General features: G+C 36.6%; 1 protein-coding gene across 25 annotated transcripts in view; it reads right to left on the bottom strand.

The window, feature by feature from the left end:
- The window catches only part of PTPRD (protein tyrosine phosphatase receptor type D), a 1,402,037-nt gene that overhangs the window by 498,650 nt on the left and 879,562 nt on the right, over positions 1-23,825 (bottom strand). For 24 of the 25 annotated variants that reach the window (XR_014576765.1, XR_014576766.1, XR_014576767.1 and 21 more), the window contains one exon: positions 12,748-12,791. The exons of the other annotated variant lie outside the window; for it this stretch is intronic. The gene's annotated coding sequence lies outside the window, so the exon portion shown is untranslated. The remainder of the gene's footprint in view (positions 1-12,747; positions 12,792-23,825) is intronic. 25 annotated transcript variants of the gene reach the window in all.

Genomic DNA, 23,825 nt, shown 5'->3' with positions numbered 1-23,825 from the left:
TGTTTAAGGAAAGGTTGGGTGTGGTGCTTAGGGACACGGTTTCGTGGGTGATATTGGTGGTAGGGTGATGGTTGGACCAGATGATCTTGCAAGTCTTTTCCAATCCTAATGATTCTATGATTCAAACACTGAAGTTTTCCTTTGAATATTGCAGTAATAAAACCTTCTGTTCTTTTTACTAAACTTTCTCCAGGGAGCTTACACATTATCAAAGTCTGGAACAGAAGGCCTCAGACCAGAATAGTTATGCTGTAGATGGGGACCTAATATGACAGGACTTTTGGACACCTAAATTAAAGCCTCTGTTCTTAATAAGCACAAACAGGAATAATCTGATTTGAACAACATAAAATCTCTATATGGAAGGTATACCTACCTACTAAGTATACCAATTTAGTTAGCTAAAATAAGACCCAGTCTGTACTCCTGTCAAAGACTGTTTTCAACACCATGATTTCTGGATTGTAAGCATATGAAAAAATTCCCTTCAGTTATGCAACCAGGAGGATACAGAGAGCTGAGAACTAATGAAAACCTATGCATTAGGGACAGTGAGACTTCATATATACAGAGCTGTTTACATAAGAAAAACACAGCAGGACTAAAGAATTCAAGGTGATGAGTATTATTAATTTTTAAAGATAGTTTCTAGCATGATCTGTAAGTGCAGCTTCAATTGCAAATGATGAGTACAAAATGGTCATTTCTATTCCCTCTCTTTATTTAGACAATGCAAGTCTTTCAAAGTCTGGGACACATTCTTTGTGTTTTGTTTCAGTGAAGAATGCTCCAGTCTTAGTACTGGGAATATGAAAAAGATATAGAAAAATGTGATAGGTTTTAGTACACATGGGAATGATGACTAAATGAGTCAAGAATACCATCCTTGGAATAAGCTCTGATTCTTATGAATTTGTTGTATTAATTTTTCTGTCTTGAAAAGCAACAAGGATAGAAAAATGCAATTTGCGAGAAAAAATAAATGTTGTCCACCGGGGGAAAAAAAAAAAAAAAAGTTTAAGCAAAATATCTTCTCCAATCGTTTCTAGTGCATTAACTTTATTTTCAGTCAACATATAATCATTTCTGCTCCAAGTTTTTCACATTGGCAATTGCAGGAAAATTAAACATCACAGTTCATATGGTCTTAATGATGTATCTACTAGTTAAAGGATCAGAAAGTTACTGGATCCAGAAAAAAATAAGTAATGGGATATAACTCTCTGTTTTTTGATATAACCATGAGTAGAACAGCTGAAAGACTGCAAGAAAGAGAGATGACCTTTGATTTTAAAAACACGTAATTCTGTTTGTTTAAAAAGAAAACAAATGCATCATTTTTCACTTATGGGTATTTATCTTGCCCTTTAAAGGCCAGCTATTGAGTGGAGGTAAAGTTCATACCTAAAATGAAATGTGAGTATCCAATACGAAGCACATTTTTTCCTTAGCATTGATTTTGAACCAGACTTTCAGAAAAGATTAGGAAGCACCACCACCACCAACAACAAAGCATCTGTAACTATTCCCTGTATAAAGAAAAAAAAAAAAAAGTAAAAAGTTCACAATCTGTACACACGTACATATTTGATAGACAGTGAATGTAGACTGCAAGCTTCTTATTACTTTCAGAACCCCACAGGGATAATTGGAAGAGTAGATACCAGAGTGGTCTACAGATAAATAACAGTACTGAAAAGCTAGATGGTAGTTCCCATCAGCTGTATAGAGAATTGTAGTGGAGGACATATAAAACTACAATTTTTTCCTTCTCCTCCTCCTCTCTCCACCCACCTCAATGGAGATCTGCTGGAGAAGCTGCTCCTTAAAGTAAAAACCATTTACCCATAAAACCAGTCTCCATTTCTAAAGTAAAAAGTTACGCTTCTTTCCATATACTGTGCTGAATATAGGTATCTGCTAATTGCATAATTATTTTGGAAACAAAAATGTTTTTAAGTAAGAGAGTTTACCTTCAAGAAACCAATAGAGCATGTCTTTGTTTCCTGTTTTCAGGTATTTCCCAATGCACTAATTGAGTAAGAATAATTTTTAAGAACATTATTTAAAACAAAATTTCTTGCAACAGTTGTTTTAGGAAAAAAAAAAAAGAAACATACTGGGATTTTTAATTTTATTTTTTACATTTAACCTTATTATATATTTATTAAACTTCATTAAAATATCATGAAAATAAAATTATATATACTTGCAGGAATAAATAATATATTGCCATATTCTAATTTGGAATATATATATATATTAAAATTAAGAATAGCTACTGCTAAATATGAAAAAAAAACCAACAAAAACCAAAAACATTTTCTTTAGAAGATGAAGTTCAGAAGATGAGCTGTAGCTCAGCTATGAGACAAAACTGATATTTTATGAACTAGAAAATTTAATAAAAACACATAACAATCATTATTCTGAAAAGAATTTTTTAAATTTTTAGTGAAATTATAAATTTTCCATATCTATTTTTAGACAGTAATAGTCATCCACGTATACATGAATAAGTGACTCACATGCAAATCTTAATTTCCAACTAGTTGTATGAACTATTTATCTGGTTTTGCACACAGAAAAAAAAATCATAGCTTGAAAATTAGTTATACATCATTTATGTCTATTTCAAATTCACTGCTCATTTAATTTGGTATCAGTACCAAATGCCAATAATCATTTTAATGCAATGCTGAGATATCATTTCTGCTGTAGTATAGAATTTATTAAACACTATTACAAGGAGTCTTCTCCTATGAGATCATGACTGCCTGCACTGTAGCAATCAAGACACCTGCAACCACTTCACTCATCCTAACGTGTTCATAGCAGCACTATGAAACATGGAAGCTACAGAGAAGCCTATTCTCATCTAGAAGCAGTATGTCTGTGCTAGAAAGGCATTATCAGTAAACTAACAAGCCCTGGCACTTTTCAGAGCTTAATAGCTCAGGGGCAACACTGCATTCTGTTCTCAGAGCCAAACAAGTCCACCTGTACATCTCTGCACTGTGTCCCATGGATTTTCTGGTGGATTTCTCAGTGCAAACATCTCTGGCACTGTGATTCACTGTACAACGAACACATTCCTACTTGTTTTTCATTTTCATTGTGAAATATTTGTCCATTTATTTGATGATTGACTTCACCTCTTTCAAGAAATACGTGTATTTTATAACCAGAAACACTCACATTCAAGACTTTTGTTCATTCATACCGACACTGGCAGATATCTAATGTTCAGCTACCATAATTAAGTTCAAAGGACTATTTTTATCATCATCTTATATGTTTGTGTCTAAAACAATGTGCTCATATGAGGTGGAAAACCCATGACAAAGGTGAGTCATTCAACATAAAGAAATTCTTAAAATGAAGAGATTGTTTTCTTGAAGCCTTTCCCCAAAGTTACATTTATTAAGAACTGAGGTTGTTTAATGGTTATATACATTTCTAATTGTTAATTGTTTTAAAATAATGCAAGATATGAGGAAAACCACTTGCAAATATTGAATATTTCTTTTATGAAAGACTTTTACAGAAAATCTACCTAAGATGCAGGCTGGATTCAAACTCCATCCTTCGAGGTTAAAGAGAAAAAAAAAGGAAAAGAAAAAGAAATAGAAGGAAAAAAAAGCTTAATCCACTGTGCGTGTATAATTATATACTGTGTGTGTATAATTATAAATTAGATAAGCATTGCTCTCAGACATACTTTAATCAGTCTTTTAATGAATAATTAAAACAATACAGTATTTTTTTTAACTCCAAGACAGTCTTTCGAACAAAATACCATCTGTAAATAGGGTGAGAGAATAGGAAGTATTCCATATAACAGGAAGATATGAATAATTTATAGTGTAACACCACTGTAGATTGGGGTCCTGATGTATTACTCCAAATTCTGTGTGCATGATGATTACATTAAACCTATAAGGCTATCTTATTCCTAATACTAATATTGACTGTTTTGAGGAATTGTATATATTTGTATTCACAAATAGGTGATCCTCTTTCTTCTAATCATAACAATGAATTACTCCTTTGTTTTCCATGAACATTCACTTTCCTGCAAGTAGAAAGCCTTTAGCTGAAATGTAAAATCATAATGAGAGTCAGAGATAAGACCTGACAGTGATACCGTCTTGAAATCTGGTGGCTTTCTATGATGGCATTACAGCATTGGTGGATAGGGAAAGAGTAGCTGACATCATCTACTTAGACTGATGTAAAGCATTTGACACTGTCCCTCATGATACCCTTGTTTCTAAATTGGAGAGACATGGATCTGACAGATGATCCACTTGATGGGTAACAAATTGGCTGGATTTTTTGGAAACAAAACAGTTTGGAAGTTGAAATTTTTTTTTGGAAACAAAAAGTTTCAGTCAATGGCTCAATGTCCAAGTGGAGATCAGTAAAATGTGGTGTTCTTCATGGGTCAGTACTGGGACTAGCGCTGTTTAACATCTTTGTTGTTAACATGGACAGTGAAATGGAGTGCACCCTCAGCAAGTTTGCTGACGACACCAAGCTGTGTGGTGCAGTCGATACACTGAAGGGAAGCAATGACATCCAGAGGAACCTGGGCAGGCTTGAGAGGTGGGCCTGTGTGAAGCTCATGAGGTTCAACAAGAGCAAGTGCAAGGTCCTGCATCTGGGCCAGGGCAATCCCAATTGGATTGAAAGCACCCCTGATGAGAAGGACCTGGGCATGCTGGTTGATGAGAAGCTTGACATGAGCTGGTAAGTTGTGCTCACAGCCCAGGAAGCCAGCTGTATCCTGGGCTGCATGAAAAGCAGTGTGGCCAGCAGGTAATGGGAAGTGGTTCTCCTGTGCTACTCTCTGTTCTTGTGAGAACCCACCTGGAGTTCTGTGTTCAGCTCCGGGACTCCCACCAAAAGAAGCACATGGAAGTACTATAACAAGTCCAGAGAAGGGCCACAAAGACAATCAAGGGACTGGAACACCTCTTCTGTGTCAATAGGCTGAGAGACTTGTTGTTGTTCAGCCTGGAGAATAGAAGGCTCCAGGGAAAATTTACAGCAGCCTTTCAAAACCTAGAGGGGGGCTACAAAAAGCTGCAGAGGGACTCTTTATCAGGGAGCGTAGTGATAGGACTTGAGTAATGATAGAGTAAGATAGACTAATGGCTTTAAACTAAGGTAGGGGGTAGAGTTAGGTTAGATAAAAGAAAGAAATTCTAGGTCAATTCTAGGTATGAAACTGTTTCAGTAGAAATTAGCCAGTGCCCGATAGAAAAAAAATAAATCACATAATTTATCTTGCAATGAAAATTGTGTAGTACTCTAACTAGAGCCTTTGCAAGGCCTTCTAATGCCATAAATGCATCCCTCCTTCTGAAAACATTTCAGCTGATCCATATGAGCAACTCATTAGCCTATTTATGTTTATACTGCTTCAGGGGAATACACTCTATTTGTGATCAAACATCAATTCCTACCTTCTTCAGTTAAAGAGGTGCCAAGCCTTTTTTATTGAGAACAAATACAAGGCCTTAAAAAGAGTGAATAAGTCTTCCTCTCTTGTTACTAGTTTTTACATTATCGGGATGATAACCCTTCTTTCCTACACGAAGAAAGACACTGTTTAACGGTTATAAAGAGATCTTTAGTAATGCTCTGCTCTTGAATCACAGTTGCTTCATTGAACACGTTTTTTCATACAAGTCTGGAACAAAATGGTCACAAGAAGAATAGATATCTACATGAATAAATACTAAAAATCAGCATTAAAATATATTATTAAGCAGACTAGTAATAATCAGTTTGATTGCTATGAAGAAGTCAACTGAACTAATGTCTGTGATTACAGCAGGATAAATGCATATTCCAATAGCAGTATACAGCCAATGGAAACAGTAATCTAAAAGTTTAAACATGTTATTAAAATACACAGTGCCCACAGCAAGACAGCAGGACTCACAACATTAATTGCTGGTGTCTAGACAATAATTTGTTTTTAGTCCCCACAAGTTTAATCCATCCATAAAAACAAACAAACAAACAAACAAAAAAAACTTATTAACCATGGGTTTACTAAACCTGTCGTAGAATCATTTCCAAACATGTTTAGATTCACAGCTTCAACTGTTTACCTGTACTGTAAACACAAAGGTAACGTGTCAATTTAATTCAGAGCCACTGGAACCTATGGATTCTGACTTGCAATTAAGCAATCAATACTCATACAGTCCTCAAATGGAGTAAATAGTCAGCTGGTAGCCATTTAAGATGTCTCTGGATCTACTTTAGTATTTTTATTGTTAAAAAAAAGCAGAACTTAAATCTGGATATTTACTGTAATAAAAATTACACATTCACACATGAAGGCAAATTAGAACAATTCCCGTCCCAGCAGGAATCCAGTTTTACTTCTACCCACGTGGAAAGACTTTACATTGAACTTAAATACATGTAAGGAGCAAAATCTCTACCTTTGCTGCATGTTCAGAACTGAGTAATGAGCATTAAAATAGCTGAAGAAACTGGCTCTTTGTACCTTTACACAAAATTAGACATGAAGTGTCTTATAATTATATACATGGTGAAGCAATGCACTATAATGAGCTAACCAACAACATGGGAAAGGGCACAACTTGCCATTTGTTTTCATTCTTGTGTCCTTACTGCTACTTTAATTGACTTATTTATCCTTTCCAAACATTTTTACATGAGAGTCACACGACATGACTTTTTAATAAATCAATCTGAAGTCCTTTCCTACTTAATTTCAATTAAGCAAACACATTTCAACAATCCTCAATCTCCCTCTGTGAATTTCAAAGGGAAAGACAGCTAACAGCCCTTCTATATGATGGTGATATAGTTTACAGTCTTTTTCAGTGTCAGATTTCCATTAACCATTTCCATTAACCATTTAGCTGAAGATAAAGGGAATAACATACTGTAAGCTTTAAGGTCTATAAAATATTGATAAGAGTGATAATTAGCATCTTATTCTCACAGAAGTCACAGATGAAATGTGCTATCAGTTCCCTCTAAAATGGTCAAATTAGTTCAAATTTTGGAAAACAACAATGTAAAAATGTCCCCAAATGTTAAAGTTCTTTCTTCCAAGTTATTTAATATAAAATGTTTGGATTCTTTTTATTACACACTTTTTATTACTCTTTTTATTTGCACAGGAAAGTTACTCTGCTTCAACAACTTTCCCAGCTTTCTGGGAATAATACTTTTTTTTTTTTTTTTTTTTGAGCTTGTTTGGGCTTGTCTTCATCCAATTTCTTGGAATTTGTACAGCACTGAAAATAACTGATTTGCTCTGCTCCAGTAGAATTAGAACAAAAAAATTCTTTGAGTGGAACATAGTCATTACTTATCATCCTACAGATTTTTCGGTCATCGTCAAATATGCCATCCTTCTAAAGAAATCAACAACAACAAAAAAAAATGACATTTTACAACTCCAAAAGCATATTACATAAAATTATAAAAAATATACAAAGAGTTTTCTTTCTTTGTAAACTGCCAGGTGTTTATAATCTCAGTGCTGTAATTGAGGGAGCCTAATAACTTATTTAATATACATTAGAAATTACACCTATGCACTTGGCTAATTAAGTTCTTGATGTTAAAATAATAAAGTAAATAATAGCAAATGTTAAGTATGATTTTATTTTGCGAAATATCTCATGACAGGTTTATGTCCCAGACGGTTATCAGACTACAACCTTTAACTTTTTCCAAAAAATAATGATTTTCCAAACCAAAAAGGGCATATGACTCACGGAAGTTGAATAAGTCATATCCATTTCCTTTATTGCTATCCAGAGGTGCAATATGCTTTTAACTGCAATTCTCCCAAACAGAGTTCTTGAGTATATCTTTTCTAATAATAGTTTCATTTAATGGACTTCCATTGAATTATAAAATAAAAAGGATTTAATCTACAGGAAATAAGATCAACATGACTTAGTTGTTTATTCTGTTAATATTTGCTTATTGTTAAAGATGTACTAGTCTCTTGAATAATACAATTGTTCCTGAATATTCTGATTGTAGTATGACAACAAATAATGATTTAGATTGGTAGGGAATTTGGATGGTGTTTTCAATTTCATTTTTTTCAGTTATTTATTTTGTGTGCAACAGCATTTTTGCATATGGTGGAGTTCTGTGTGAAGTTATTATCATTCATTTTATGGTTAAATATTCTTCCTATTCCCGTTACAGACTCAGTTCCAATTTGTGGTGCTAGAGGGAAGTTTACATCAAAAGCCCCTAGGGCTTAGAAAGCTATTTCTACAGAACCTTAATTCAAGAAATAATCAGGGAACTTTAGTCTTGATCCGTACACTATTGAATGCTTTTCATCATTTATAATGTCTTCTCATGACAGATAATTAAGAATGCTAGAAGAAAAAACTGATATTATATGTTTTGAGTATTACTGAAGCTTATGATTTATTCATTATTTATGCTGCTTGTCTTCCCCTCACTCCTTCTGCCCCACCACCACCCTCCCAGCCCACCTATCCCCAGTGCATATTAACAGCTATTCATTTGCTCTGGAACAATTAGAATTTTGGTAATTAATGATAGTAATAATTTAGAATAATTTGTCCAGTAAAAATGTCCCTATTAAAATCACTGTTCTTGCTCACTAATTCGTGTACAGGCCAAACTTCCTATAATGTTCATTTGATTTACATTTTTTCCTGAGAAAAATCCTGGAGGTTTCAGCAGAAATGAGCAGAGACTTTTCTGTCATGGAGAATTCCAGAAAACATATGACATCAGAGGTGTTATTTATATTTTTTGAAAATACATAATTAGAGAATGCGATTTCAACAAATAAGGGCAGCTGGTTTATTTTGGCTGCTTTGAATAAACCACCTGTATGAAAAATATCAGTACCTTTGTAGGACATATTACTTGCCCTATCCACTACAAAATTTAGACTTCAATTGTTCCCTCTGTAAGATTTTTGTCATAAGGCTGTCTTAAAATCAAAGGCTGCTGCACTTTAAAAATCTCAATGCCTTTGATCTTCATAATCAGCTTCTTCCTACATAATATGCACTTTACTATAATAAGTAAATTGCAGGCTCTCAAGATCAGCCACAGAGAAGAAATAACTACTGCTGGAAGGAACAGAGGGCCTGACGGAATAAACAGAAAGTTGGCCCACAGTCATCAGGACACTGAATTTTAGTTTACTGTACTGGCATAAGCATTGTTCAAAATTTATTCAGTAATGTTGTTTAATTGGGCTTACAAAATACAATGTTGTTTGTAAATATGCTTCTCTTTAATATTAGGCCACAGACTATCTTTCACTGTGATTTTTTCTCCAGTAAAAAACATGTTGTCCTACATTGCCCAGCAGACTATTTAATAATCAGGTTTCTGTTAAAGGCTATAAATGTTTCTAAGCAACCACAACCCACTTTAAATATGCTAGTCAATTAGCTCTAGACACCATCTTCCAGTGTTTGTGTCTATTGTTTCTTTCTGACTTGAAACATAAAAAGACAGAACAGGGGAAGAGAGAGAGAGATGGTGGGGAAAATTTAAAATAACACCTTGAACTAATCAAGGTTGACACTACTAAGTATAATTTGCATATAAACAGAGCCCTCAGACAGACCCTGCCCAACAGTACAGTGATGACTAACTCAAATTAGAAAGAACAGGAACTTATCTAGCTAGTGCCAATATGGAAAATAAGAATAGAAATTAAAAGAGAAGATTATATTGGTTGTGAAGAGTGATTGTAAGATTAATGACTCCAATTTTGTCCAGTGTTTTCATATTGCACTTTTAAGTCATTTCTTTCCACAAAAAATAAACAAAGAAAGATTCTCTCTATAAAACCAAACCAGTTGTAACATGATTATTAAAGAGAAGGCTAAAGAATGATTTCTCTGTTCAAAAATTAAATAATAAACTAAATTTCAATCACAGAAGGATATCTCAGCTAAGTGGCTTATTTCTATTGTTCTATGACTCTCATCCTCAAAAATTCCATTTCATTCCTAGAGTTGCAACAACCATTCTTGCTTGGTGTGGTCAGTTTTCCTTCTAATCTCTAACAGTTTCTCTATTTATTATTGTGTGCACATATCTCAGTGAGTAGTGCCTGAGGAGAAAATAAAATGTTAGAGAAAAATAAAATAAAATAAGTTTGTTATGGATAAGAATAGTTGCCTCTATTCTGGAACTCAATACTAAGCAGCAAGCTTTCTCTGGGCTATTTCTGTTTTTGCCACTACGATGTAACACAAGATTAAGAGTCAGTGTCATGGGTTAACCCCAATAGGCAGCTGAGCCCTTCATGGCTGCTTACTCACTCCCCACGCAGTGGGCTCAGGGAGAGAATAAGACGGATAACAGCGTGAGAACTTGTGGGTTGAGATAAAGACAGTTTACTAGGTAAAAAAAAAGCTGTGCATGCAAGCTAAACAAAAACAAGGAATTCATTCACAACTTCTCATTGGCAGGCAGATGTTCAACCATTTCCAGGAAAGCAGTGCTCCATCACATATAGCTATCACTTGGGAAGACAAATGCCATAATTCTAAATGTTCCTCTCTTCTCCTTCTTTCCTCCCAGTTTTTATTTCTGAGCATGATGTCATATGGTACAGGATATCCTTTTTGTCCATGGGGTTCAGCTGACCTGACTGTGATCCCTCTCAGCTTCTTGTGAACCCCAAGCCTCCTCCCTGGAGGTGGCACAGTGGAAAGTAGAGAAGACCTTGACTCTGCAAGCACTGCTGAGGAGCAACTAAAACATTGTGTTATCAGCAATGTTTCACCACAAGTCCACAACACAGCACAATATAAGCTAGTATGAAGAAAATTAACTCTATCTCAGCCAAAACTGGTACAGTGACTAATATAAAGTTACATAAAAACAAAGAAGCTAGAAAGACATGTATAAAGTATGGGTATGGTAAGTTATTTAACTCACTAGCTATATTTCTATGCATTACTTTCAAATAGATAGCACATTCTATAAGTTTTATCATAAGGGCAAGAAAGGCCACAGACCTTTGTAATAAAAGATCCCCTTCTGGATGGGGCTAAAAATTGAAATTTTGGCAAATGTAAGAACAGCACAAATATTCAGTGATACTAACTCCGGACATGGATTCACACAATTGAACATTAGGGACTTTCTCAAGCCAGAGGCAGTATCAGTGTATTTCCTGCTCTATGGATTTTTATTTTTTTTTTCCTTCCTCATTTTCTTCTGGCTTTCCCTTGTGACTATGGAAAATACGAACTCCCCATTAACTTGTTGCAACCAGTTTCACAGCTTCCCTATAAGCTGTATTTATTTTAAAACTTGCACCTCTGATTTCAGTTTTTGGACTTGAGTTTTTGTACTGGAAAAAAAAAAAGAATGATTGCTCCTTTCTGATTTTCTTCAAGTCAAACATTTTATAGACCTCTGTCTGGGCTTTCCTCAGTTCATTGAAGAATGCTAAGCACATAGTCATTTACCTTACCAGAACTGTCTTATCATTTTGATCATCCTTTTCATCCTGCTTCTCATCTTAACAAATGCTGTGGTATTCACTTTTGAGATAAATCTCAAATCTAATTCTGAATGGTAATTATCAACATCAAAATTGTAAGTTCTTGTGATATTAGGACTGTTTTTCTCAGGGAGCATCACTTTGCATTTATTGCATGCTACAATTCATCTGGGAATTTATTGTCCATTCCCTCAATAATCTTATGATTCTTCTATCATTCTCAAAAATGAATGCAGCAGTTAAACGGTTAAATGTCTTTAAATAGCTTAATATGTCCAGAAAACTACGTGATATTACTTTTGACTCTCTTTCTTCAGCTCTGCTAACATGTTAAACATAATGTGTGAAACCTGAGGACTACCTTTAAATACAGAAACAATGTAGTTGTTTTATAATATGATCAACAACCTCAAATGTTCTCTAAATCATCATACATATATTATAGATTATAGTTTATATAGAACCTTATATAAGTTGCCAAACTGTCTGTAGACACATAAAATTTTCTGTGATGCTTTACTAGCCATATAGTGTTTTCTCATTAAGGACTGATTTGTTTCCTAGCCAGGTTAATGAATACATTGCCTTACTCATCAAAAAGAGCCATATCACATGTGCCTGATGGTCAGTTTACCTTATGCAACACAGATTGAAAAAGGTTTGATGTGTTTTTTCGTACAGCTGTATCTTGTGGAATACTTTCTTGTATGAATTAATAACTGCTTTCCAGTCTTACTTTTCCTTTACAGGTGACTGTTATTCATTGTACAAAAGCTAATGTGAGGTATCATGCAAAACAGAGCAACTAGAAGTGCTCAGTACCCTTTGGTGTTGCTGTTGGTACTCACACAGCTTATTCCCTGCATTTCTGTGTAATTTATAGCACACCTTAACAGTTACATTGTGGGAATAAGACTTTATTTTATTCCAAGGCTGCAAAATCTAAACTATGATCCTTCCCCTCAGGACATATGTACAGGATTTTATTACAAAGTCTACTAATCCAAACATTATGTTCTGCTTTCCAACTAGAAGAACCTCTCTGAATTTCAACAAGGATACGTTTTCAAGATATACTAAATATGACCAGATAGGAGGAAGTTTGTAGTTTATGTATAGAATGAAAGCCAACCCAAAATAAGTCATAGTTCTTTCAGAAAAATAAGTATCTGTAACAACAAACACTGCAATAGAGTACATGTGAATCTTACTTTGAATCTTTGTAGATTTATTTGCTGTCCACCAAATTCCTCACCTAAGAGGAAAAAAAAAATAAGTAGAACAAAATGAAACTTTATGAAATGTGTAATATATTCTTGTATTAGAAAATTTAAATGAAAAAAATGTCACAAGTAATTTTTTTTTTTTTTTTCTGATTTGGACTCCAAATGAGGAGAATATCCTGTGTATTGAATATTCAATCCCTAGCAGTAAAGATTTCTTTACAATTTAGAGGAAAACATGCCTTCTGTTTTCAATCTGTGTAACAGTAAATATATGTAATACAAATGAATATATATATATATATCCTTCAAATTATGTCTTTGAAAATATAAATTCAATCTTATTCAGTGTGCAGAACTGGGTATTGAGTGTCATAGCTTGTACAAAGAGAAATACTTTCTATACACTTGATGCTTAGAAAGTATTTTGTACAGTGCTTGGTGTTTGTATGCAATCAATAAATATTTTAAATTTTAAATTGAGAAAATGCAAACATAAAAACAGTTGTAGAATAAAGACCCCACTACAATATTCAGCAAATATAGTAAAAAAATATTACAGAGGCTCCTTCCAAGAGTTTTGGGGGCAGCCCTGAAGGAGGAAATGCTCTTAAAACGTGCAGCCACTTTCTATTAAGTAGGCATATTTGCTTCCAAATGATCTAGCAGTGACAAAGCATACACATACATCATGCTCAAGACATGGTGGCAGAAGTTCTTCAGTATACATTCAGGTTCTGAACAGCAGTTCAAGGTTTTAAAATCAATATTGTTTGGTTCATTTGATTGAATGACAGCTACACAAATATTCAACATAATTTTTGGATAAACAGAGAGAAGGGATTAAAAAAAACCAAAAAAAACAAAACAAAAACAACAAAAAAAAGCACAGACAAGTACTTGTCCTGGTTAGAAACCTTTGCTTGATTTTATTTTCTACAGCATAAGATTTATTCATCTTCAAATATCTACTCAAACTTTTAGGGTTTTCCCAGTCAATCTTTAAAAAATCTCAATATAGAGAAGTGATGTTTCTTTATTGTTATGCTGTTTCTGGAACTATAAATAATAAAATTATTTGGTTAAACAACTCTGCTTAACACATTTTACAAAGAAATGAACAAACATTTACAGTTTTCCTTAGTAAGCACCAATACATTTTAAACTTTAAAAATTAAAGGCATGCTATGAAAACCAGGTCAATGAACATGAAAAGTCTGTTCTGAGAAGTGGAAAATAAAAACTTTTATTCTTGCAGAAGGCCTAAAGTACTTGCAGGTTTAGGTCTAACACAGAGCAGGCACATCTTTCTGCCTTCCCTGACTGTTTTCACTCTCCCATTGTACAGGAGTGGGGGTGAGGTTGTGTTCTGCTGGACCTCAGGCTGGAACCTTGCCCATAGCTGGGAAACAGCTATATGCACATCCTACACACAACATGCTGCCTTCTCCCATATTCTGCCTACATTGCTGGCCAAAGAAGAAGAATGAACAGAAGAGATATGGCTAACACCAATTTTCATTTATTTTATGGAACTGTGGCACCAAACAGAAAAATGGAATGAAGGTAATCAAGAGGAGCAAATCCAAGCATCTGTTCTCTGTGCAGCAAATGCCCCAGGGTCCAAGAGGAGATGCTGTGATCATCAACACATTTTGTTTTTGTTGTTTTTCTGTTTTGTTCCTTGCAGTTTCATTTTTTTCTGGAAGCTGCCATGCCAGACCAAGCTCAACAAAATACCTTCACTGTTTGCTCAGTTTAATCTGGCTCTGGAACTATCTCAGGTTCATGGATCCTGAAGAGAATTTTATGTCTCTGTAGTACTTTTGTATTTTTACTGTATTTTTGAAGTTATCTAAGTGAACAACATTCCTGACATTCAGAACCTGATATTTAGATTTTATTATGATATACGCTACCAGTTTTCTTATACTATTTTTATTCATCTTCATCTTAACTTTATCTTATCTTTATCTATCTTTGTCTTCATCATCTTTATCATCTTTATCTTTTATTTTTATTCAATATAGAATCATAGAATCATAGAATATCCCAAGCTGGAAGGGACCCACAAGGATCATTGCATGCAACTTCTGGTTCCCTACAGGACCAACCAAAAATCAGACAATATGTCTAACAGGACTGTCCAAACAATTCTTGAACTTGGGCAGGCTTGGTGCCATAACTACTTATTTGAGGAGACTTTTCCAGTGCCTGACAACCCTTTCAGTGAAGAACCTTTCCCTAACATCCATCCTGAACTTCCATCAGCCAATTGTTCATCACATTATGTTTTTATCTAGCTGTATGCTGGACACTTTGTCCAAAAGGATACTATGAGAAAGAGCATCAAAAACTTTACTGACATCCAAATATATACATTTTTTTAATTTTTATTTCTAACTTTTTTTTTTGTCTATTCGTAAAAAGGAAGAGTCAACAAGTCTGAATATAAATATATTTAAATATTTATATAACTTTATAAAAATATGAATTCAACATAAAATATTACGTATATAAAAATATTATAAAAAACATATTCAGGATATGTTGATATGGTGGCTAATTTCATTGCAGTTACCACCCTCACCACATGCTTCCAGATGCTTTAGCAAAATGTGCAATAACAGTAGTTCTAATTTTAAGACAAAACAAACAAACAAACAAAAACCAAGCAACAAACAAACAACCCCCCCCCCCACTCTTTATTACTCTAGCGTTTTCTTTCATCAGTAAGTTTCTGAAGAGAGAAAAAAGGATATGTGACCCCAAAAAGGCTTTCCAAAATCTGATGATTGAATATTTTTGCACATGTGAGTTGTCAAAGTGATGTTCCACTTGGCAGGTAAAAAAGACATAAATTGCACATGGTTTAGGTCCTTCAGTAACCATTCAGTGTCATAAATAAGGGACAAAAAAATGTCACTGAGCTCCAGTTTAGGATACACATTTCTAAAAACATAAAAATCAATAATACAAATGTATGTACAAAAATAGGTCTACTGAAGGATGTGGAAATGATTTAGTTTTTTAAGAAAAGTAAATTAAATATGCTGTCTTTGCATAAATAAAATATCTAATGTTAAAACAGTGGGTACAAATTTATTGTACATGGGACATAAAATGTTATTAATATAAATGAAGTATTTTCTCTTAGCTCTGTTAGAATTTTCTGTTCCGCTTGTCAGAATAATCTCAAAACACTCATTCAACTCTTCTTCGAGACCTCTGCTGCTGAAAAGGTTGTCAGAATTTGCCCTTTGGATGTTTACTTCATATGAAGTTTTTCCAGTAAAAATGATGTAATGTATTCTCTTTAACATTCATCAGTCTTTCTCTCTTCACCTCATATTTGAATAGTTCTCCTCCTCTCTCATAGCAACTACCATTTAAAAATATTAATTTGCTTTAGAACAGTTCAGTGTTTTCATTAATTTTCTCCCACTCTCTGTAAAATACCCTCTTTCCTTTGCCTTGCCTTGCCTTGCCTTGCCTTTGCCTTGCCTTTGCCTTGCCTTGCCTTGCCTTGCCTTGCCTTGCCTTGCCTTGCCTTGCCTTCCCTTCCCTTCCCTTCCCTTCCTTTCGCTTGCCTTGCCTTGCCTTGCCTTCCCTTCCCTTCCCTTCCCTTCCTTTCGCTTGCCTTGCCTTGCCTTGCCTTGCCTTGCCTTGCCTTGCCTTGCCTTGCCTTGCCTTGCCTTGCCTTGCCTTGCCTTGCCTTCCCTTCCCTTGCCTTGCCTTGCCTTGCCTTGCCTTGCCTTGCCTTGCCTTCCCTTCCCTTCCCTTCCCTTCCCTTCCCTTCCCTTCCCTTCCCTTCCCTTCCCTTCCCTTCCCTTCCCTTCCCTTCCCTTCCCTTCCCTTCCCTTCCCTTCCCTTCCCTTCCCTTCCCTTCCCTTCCCTTCCCTTCCCTTCCCTTCCCTTCCCTTCCCTTCCCTTCCCTTCCCTTCCCTTCCCTTCCCTTCCCTTGCCTTGCCTTTCCCTTCCTATCCTTCCCTATCCTTTCCCTTCCTCTTTCCCTCCCCCTCCCCCTCCCCCTCCCCCTTCCCCTTCCCCTTCCCCTTCCCCTTCCCCTTCCCTTGGTACCTGTTGACTTTTCTAAAGCTTCTGATCCACGTTTCTCTTTCAAGCGTTCAATGCTAATTTTGCACATAAAGGCTGACACTCCAACATTTTTAGTCATCTTTATTGTTTTCCTTATTATAACGTAAATAAATGCTATGGCTTAGCCCCAGCAGGCAGCTTAGTACCACACAGCCACTCACTCCCTCTCCCAGCCAAAACCACAACAACAAACATTTCCAATATTTGTTACTGGAAAAGACTGAAGATACAGTTTCTATTCAAACAACAATTTACTTGAAAGCACTGCACCAGCTTCAGCTGTTGCAGACTTTTTTTGTCGTTCGAGTCATCAGAGTTACGACTCCATCAGTTTCCAGGCACCTTTACATATTAGCCCAAATATAGTCAGTAAAATGTTATCTCTGAGTCAAAAGTCAAGGCTGTAGGATCATATTTTCAGATTTTATATTAACATATTAATTAAGGAGTCAAACAACTGACTTTATGTTAGTTCTGCTGAACAATTTTTTCTTCATGAAAATTCACCATTACACTTAGGAAAAGTACAAGATAAAAGAACCAGAAATTTAGAAGATACTCTTCCTCTACATTTATATCCAGAACTGCTATTAAAGAAAATATGAACATTTAAGTCTATACACATCAGCAAACCTGCTAAAATTGAAGAGAATTCCTTAGTCATGCAAAAAGAAGCAAATGCTGAAGTATTTGCAGGATTTGTTTATTTGTTTTTAATTTCTCTTCATGGGTATTGGATACGTCCTCTACACAGGAATGAAATTCACTGAGTAAAATTATCAACAGCAGAAGAGACACTGCAAGAAAGCTTTTCTATTCCAGGAAAATTAGTTAAAGTCATGTTGTATCTAAAATCTGGCCAGCAATGTACAAATTCTTAAACTTCCTCAGGTGTAAAACTCTGTCTGTAACTATTTTACAGCAATGATTTTTTTTTCCTGACATGTAGAACCTGGCAGAACTGTTCCACTTAATGAAAGGTTACTGATGTTGTTCCTTTCCTCCAAGATGTATTGCCACATTTCCCATTTAAAAATATGTTTGCAGTCATCTAAAACATCTATATGTTTCTAAATCTTAATGTGTTATTTTGTATGGTGTATTTCAAATCTGTCTTTTGACCCTCCCCAAATCTGGCTATAATCAAGAGAAATCTCAGAACTATTTTTGACTATCCTCTCCTAATTTGGAAAATTACTTGTAACTGCAAATACATATATAAAAATATATTTGTAAACTGATTTAATAATCTGTATTGACAGGACCATATTCTTCACACTAGCATTTCAATCTTTCGTCTTTTCTTTGGAAACATATTAATTGCTTTTAAAACTTCAAATTACAATATTTAGAACTTTTCTGTTGTGGCAGAGATGCTGTAAGACTGTCTCTGACGTTTACTGAATGTAATGGAAAGATTTCCCTGGGTATCAGAGGGTTTGAATCACAGAATCATAGAATTATTAAAGCTGGAAAAGACCTCCAAGAACATCTGGTCCAACCATCCCCCTACCACCAAACTCATCCACTAAACCATGCCCCAAGCACCAAGTACAACCTCTCCTCAAACACCCCTAGGAACTGTGATTCCAGCATTCCCTAGGCAACCTGTTCCAATGCCGGACTACTATTTCTGAGAAGAAATGTCTCCTAATTTACAACCTAAACCTCCCCTGGTGCAACTTGAGGTGATTAACTATCACTAGTTACCTGCGAGAGTCCAATCCCCAGATCCCCACACCTTCCTTTCAGGTAGTTGTAGAGAGCAATAAGGTCTCCCCTGAGCCTCCTCTTCTCCAGACCAAACAACCACAGTTCCCTCAGCCACTCCTCATAGGACTTGTGTTCCAGGCCCTTCATCATCTTCGTAGCCCTTCTCTGGACATGCTCCAGGGCCTCCATATCCTTCTTGTACTGCAGTACAACATTCTTGTACTAGTGGGGTGGGGATTCTTCTGCTCCCTGTTCTAGACTTCCACGTTGGGAGGCTAAGTGGTCTGGCTAGTAAAGACAGATGTAAAGAAGGCATTAAGAACCTCAGATTTTTCCTTATCCTCAGGAGTCATCTTCCTCCCTTCATCCAGTAAAGGACGAAGATTCTCCTTGGCCCTCCTCTTACCATTCATATATTTGTAGGAATATTTATTGTTATCCTTAACCATAGTGGCCAGGTTGAGCTCATGCTGGGCTTTAGCCTTCCTGATTTTTTCTCTGCATATGCTGGCAACTTCCTTGTACTCTCCCCTAGTTGCCTGCCCCTTCTTCCACTGCACATAGACTCTCTTTTTCTCCCGGACACTCAGCAAAATTTCCCTGTTCAGCTATGCTGGTTCATCTTAACTGAACACGGGGACAGCTTGCTCCTGTGCCTTTAAGACTTCCTACTTGAGGAGTGTCCAGCCTTCCTGGACCCCTCTGACCTTCAGGACTGACTCCCAAGGGACCTTCCCTACCAGTGTCCTGAACAATTCCAAGTCTGCCCTCTGGCACTCCATGGTAGCAGTTTTATTGACCCCCCCTCCTGTCTTTACCAAGAATAGAGAACTCTACTATGAAATGGTCACTCTGCCCAAGACAACTCCCTACCACCACATCTCCCACCAGTCCTTCTCTGTTTGTGAACAGCAGGTCTAGTGGGGCACCCCCTTTGGTAGTCTCACTAACCAGCTGAGTCAGGAAGCTGTCTTCCACGCACTCCAGGAACCTTCTGGACTGCTTCCTCGGCACTGTATTGTATTTCCAGCATAAATCCAGGAAGTTTAAGTCCCCCATGAGAACAAGCACTAGTGATTGAGTGGCTTCCACTAGCTGCTTATAGAACACCTCATCCATCTCTTCATCCTGGTTTGGTGGTCTATAACAGACCCCCACCAGGATGTCCACCTCATTTTCCAACACTGTGATTCTTATCCATAGGGACTCTACCTTACCATTCCCAACCCCAAGCTCAACAACATCAAAACACTCTAATACAGAGAGCCACACCACCACCCCTCCTTAGTTGCCTGTCCCTTCTAAAGAGCTTGTAGACAGCCATTATAGCACTCCAGTCATGGGAGTGGTCCCATCACGTTTCAGTGATGGCAACTAGGTCATAGTTTACCTGCCATATAATGATTTCCAGCTCCTCCTGTTTCTTGTTCATGTTGCATGAATTAGTGTAGTTGCACTTCATTTGCACCATTGCCCTCACCCCGAACCCTGGGACTGCTCCCCCAGGCTCATTTCTGTAGAGCCTCATTTCAACCCCGTTCCCCTTCATACCTAGATTAAAGAAAGCCCCGTCAATTAGCCCTGCGAGCTCCTGGGCTAGAATCCGTTTTCCCCTTTGAGACAGTTGGAACCCATCTGCAGCCATCAGGCCAGGTGCCAAGTAAACATCCCCATGATCAAAACCCCCCAAATTCCTGTGATGGCATGAGCCTCTCAGCCACATATTGATAATCTGGGCTTTCCAGGTCTGCTCAGTATCCCTTCTCACAACTGAAGGAATAGAGGAAAACATCACCTGCGCTTCCACTCCATCCAGTAACTGCCCCAACACCCTCAAGCCCCTTTTGATTGCCTTCAGGCTTCTCTCAGCAATTTTATCACTGCGAGCCTGAATGATCACTAAGGGGTAATAACTGGAGGGGTGAACAAGTCCAGGAAGTTTCCTGGTAATGTCACTGTCCACAGGCACACAGCAGACAAGTAGGCCAATGGTAGGGTCTGGCCAACATATGGGGTCCTCTGTTCCCCATAGAAGGGAGTTGCCTACAACAATTACCCTTCTTTCCTTCTTGGTGGAGGAAGTCTTGAGGCATGGAGTCAACTTCCCTGCTCTAGACAACCTCCTGTACGGACCTTCCCCCACATCCTCACCACCCTGTCCCTTGAGCTCCAGAGCATAAAAGCTATTGTGTAAAGGCACCTGGGGAGGTGAGGCGGGCAGGCAGGGGGCTTACCTGTGATGTTGAGCAGGGACCTGTTTCCATTCCTCTCCATCTTTCAGGTCCCTTCCCTCTGCCCAACAGTGACAGGGCAGGGGGTCTATCACTATTTGGGGTGTATCACCCTGGTGCCTTTCTCTCAGGCATGGCAGGGAGTTACTCTATGAGTCTAGCTCTATGAGTGTAACTCCTACTCACACTCCCTGATAGTCCTTAATATCTCCACCTCTTCCTTGAGCTCTGACACCAGGCTGATCAGATCCTCCACCTGCTTGCATCTCACGCAGGCAGTATCTCTGTCAGCCTCCATTGGTAGCAGCAGGCTCAGGTACTCCCTGCAGACAGAGTTCTAAACAGTCAAAAATAATTAAAAAACAATTCACTATTTCACAGCCATGACAGAAATCTCTGTCCAAATAAGTTTTTCAACTGTTTCATTACTAAAGCCTAAAATCATTGTACCTACCTTCCCGAGTGATAAACCGATCATTCATCTAATATTATTTCCTTCTAATGCTTTCTTCAATGATAAATCATTCAGAATAAATTTTTTAATTTAACATCTCACTTGTTTCTGTAAGTGATGCTAAAATACCTATACTATTATGTAGCATTTGTAACTTTATTTGTTTCTTCTGATAAACTTCTATTTGATTGTGCATAATCTTGCCTTGTTATCCAGAGAAAGGATTACATAATACTTTCTGCTTGACTCTTATTAAAAACTGGTTATTGCAAAATTTGTAGTTTTATTATTCTGAAGCTAAACAAAATGTGATTACATTAAGAACAGAGGAGACAGAAGATGATATGGTAATAAAATATCCTTAAACTCAGAGAATTATACCATCGTAGAATATCCACAGTTGGAATGGACCTGCAAGAATCATCAAGTTCAACTCTGATTTCTATTTATTCATGAGGAATTCCTGAGGTCAGCATTCACTATATATTCACAGAGTCACATAGAAACACAGCGTGGTTGAGGTTGGAAGGGACCTCTGAAAATATTTATTCCAAGCCCCCTGCCAAGCAGGATCCTCTAGAGCACACTGCACAGGATGGCATCCAGGTGGATTTTGAGTATCTCCAGAGGAGACTCTGCAACATCTCGGGGCAATATCTGAGCATGTATTTACACTTGTGCATACTTGTCTGGGTTCACATATAATGTATACTTGTTACTTCATCTAAAAAAAGGTGACTTCATGTGATAAGATGGACATAGAATATATTCAGATATATTAAAGTCATATAAATAGAGAAGTATAGGCACATATACAGAACTGTAATAAAAGACATCACATTCTACTGTGATAAACTAACAGAATTTCCATCCTTCAAATAGCAAATGAAGACTGAAATATAATAATGTTGATAATAAGTAATTTATTTCATCTCATACTATCATAATTTTCTTCTTATTCAATCAAATGTGCTACTTTTAATTAAGACAATTTCATTTTGTTTGTTTGTTTGTTTTGTTTGTTTGTTTGTTTTCATGTTGTAGCTTATTTTTTCCATGAGGTTATTTTATGATCAGGAGGACCTTGTTTTTAATGAGCTGAATTTGAGTGTATTTGAGTGGAAATGACTGTAGAAAATGGAGATATTTCAAAGTACGTCTGTGATAACGATAAAAAATTGTCTTATGTGTCTTGTTGATGGTACAGAAAGTTTATATAGAAATAACTGCAGATACATAAAAGTACTGTATACCTTTTCAGTGTAAATAGTGTATAAAAGAAAATCATTTGCAGATAAGATTTGGAAAAAGATCAAGTCTGTATGGTGAGATAAGTTGCACAATATTACCTCGTGTGTCTGTACCAAAAAAGAGCCCAAGGTCAAAAAATTTAAGATTGGATTATAAATGCCTTGAAAATATACTGTATGTGTAGATCAGATGACTTGTTTCTTTGAAGTCACTTAGCTGTGTTTTACTTTATAAATACTTTACAGTATTTTACTTTCATGCATGGATATTCTAAGTGTATAAAATTATTTTTGCGTTTAAAAAAAATATATATATGAAGACAATTAAGGTTTGTTCTGGGTATGTCTGGGATGGAGTTAACTTTCCCTGCAGCAGCCCATACAGTGCTGTGCTCTGCAATTGTAACTAGAACAGCACTGGTATCACACCAGTGTTGTGTCTACTGCTGAGCAATATTGGCACCACATCAGGACTCCCTCCAAGCCCACAAGAGCCAGAAGGCTGGGGGTGTGCAAGATGGGGAGGGGACATCACCAGGGCAGCTGACCTAAACTGACCAAAGGAATATTCCATGCTATATGATGTCACACTCAGCAATAAAAGGTGGGAAAGGGGAAGGGGGGTGGGGGCGGCTCTAGTTGTGGAAGCATCTGTCCTCCTGAACAACCGCTACACGTATTGAAGCCCTGCTTCCCAGGACATGGCTGAACATGGCTCATTGATGGGAATTAGAGAGTAACTGCTCTTCTCTCTCTGCACTTCCATGCAGCCTTTCCTTTTTTTTTTTTTCTTTCCTTTTTTTTTTTTCCCATTTTTTCCCCTCTCCCTTTTCCCTTTAATTAAATCATTTTTATCTCAAACCTTGAGCTCTTTGTGTTGTATTTTTTCCCCCTTCCTCTTTGAAGAGGGGGAATGAAAGAGTGGCTGTGGTGGAACTCAGCTGCCCACCCGAGTAAAACCACCACAAGGTTGCAAGCAGAATTCAGTACTGAAAAGTGAAAAAAGCCCACAGTTCATATATAACACAAGTATATGGTTTGTTATTACAGTAGAATATGAAAACAGGAAACAATCAGAAGACAAATGGAATTAACAAACCTTGTGATCTTCCATATTGATTTTTACTCACTTTTTTTCCTTTTCACACTTGAATTTTAGGGTATATACAAATATATTTTAACAGAATGTGAATTACTCTCTCAAAAAAATACAACATAGTATCACATTTTAAAAAAATATTTCAAATAAGGAATCCAGAAGCCTCTTTACATTAAAAAAAAAAGAGAGAGAGAGAGAGAAAATGAATAATTTCAATATAA

This window comes from Anser anser (assembly GCF_964211835.1).
Source record: "Anser anser genome assembly, chromosome: Z".
In the NCBI taxonomy this organism is placed as follows: Eukaryota; Metazoa; Chordata; class Aves; order Anseriformes; family Anatidae; genus Anser; species Anser anser.
Note: the sequence above shows the minus strand (reverse complement) of the source record. Positions and strands in the feature narration are given on the sequence as shown.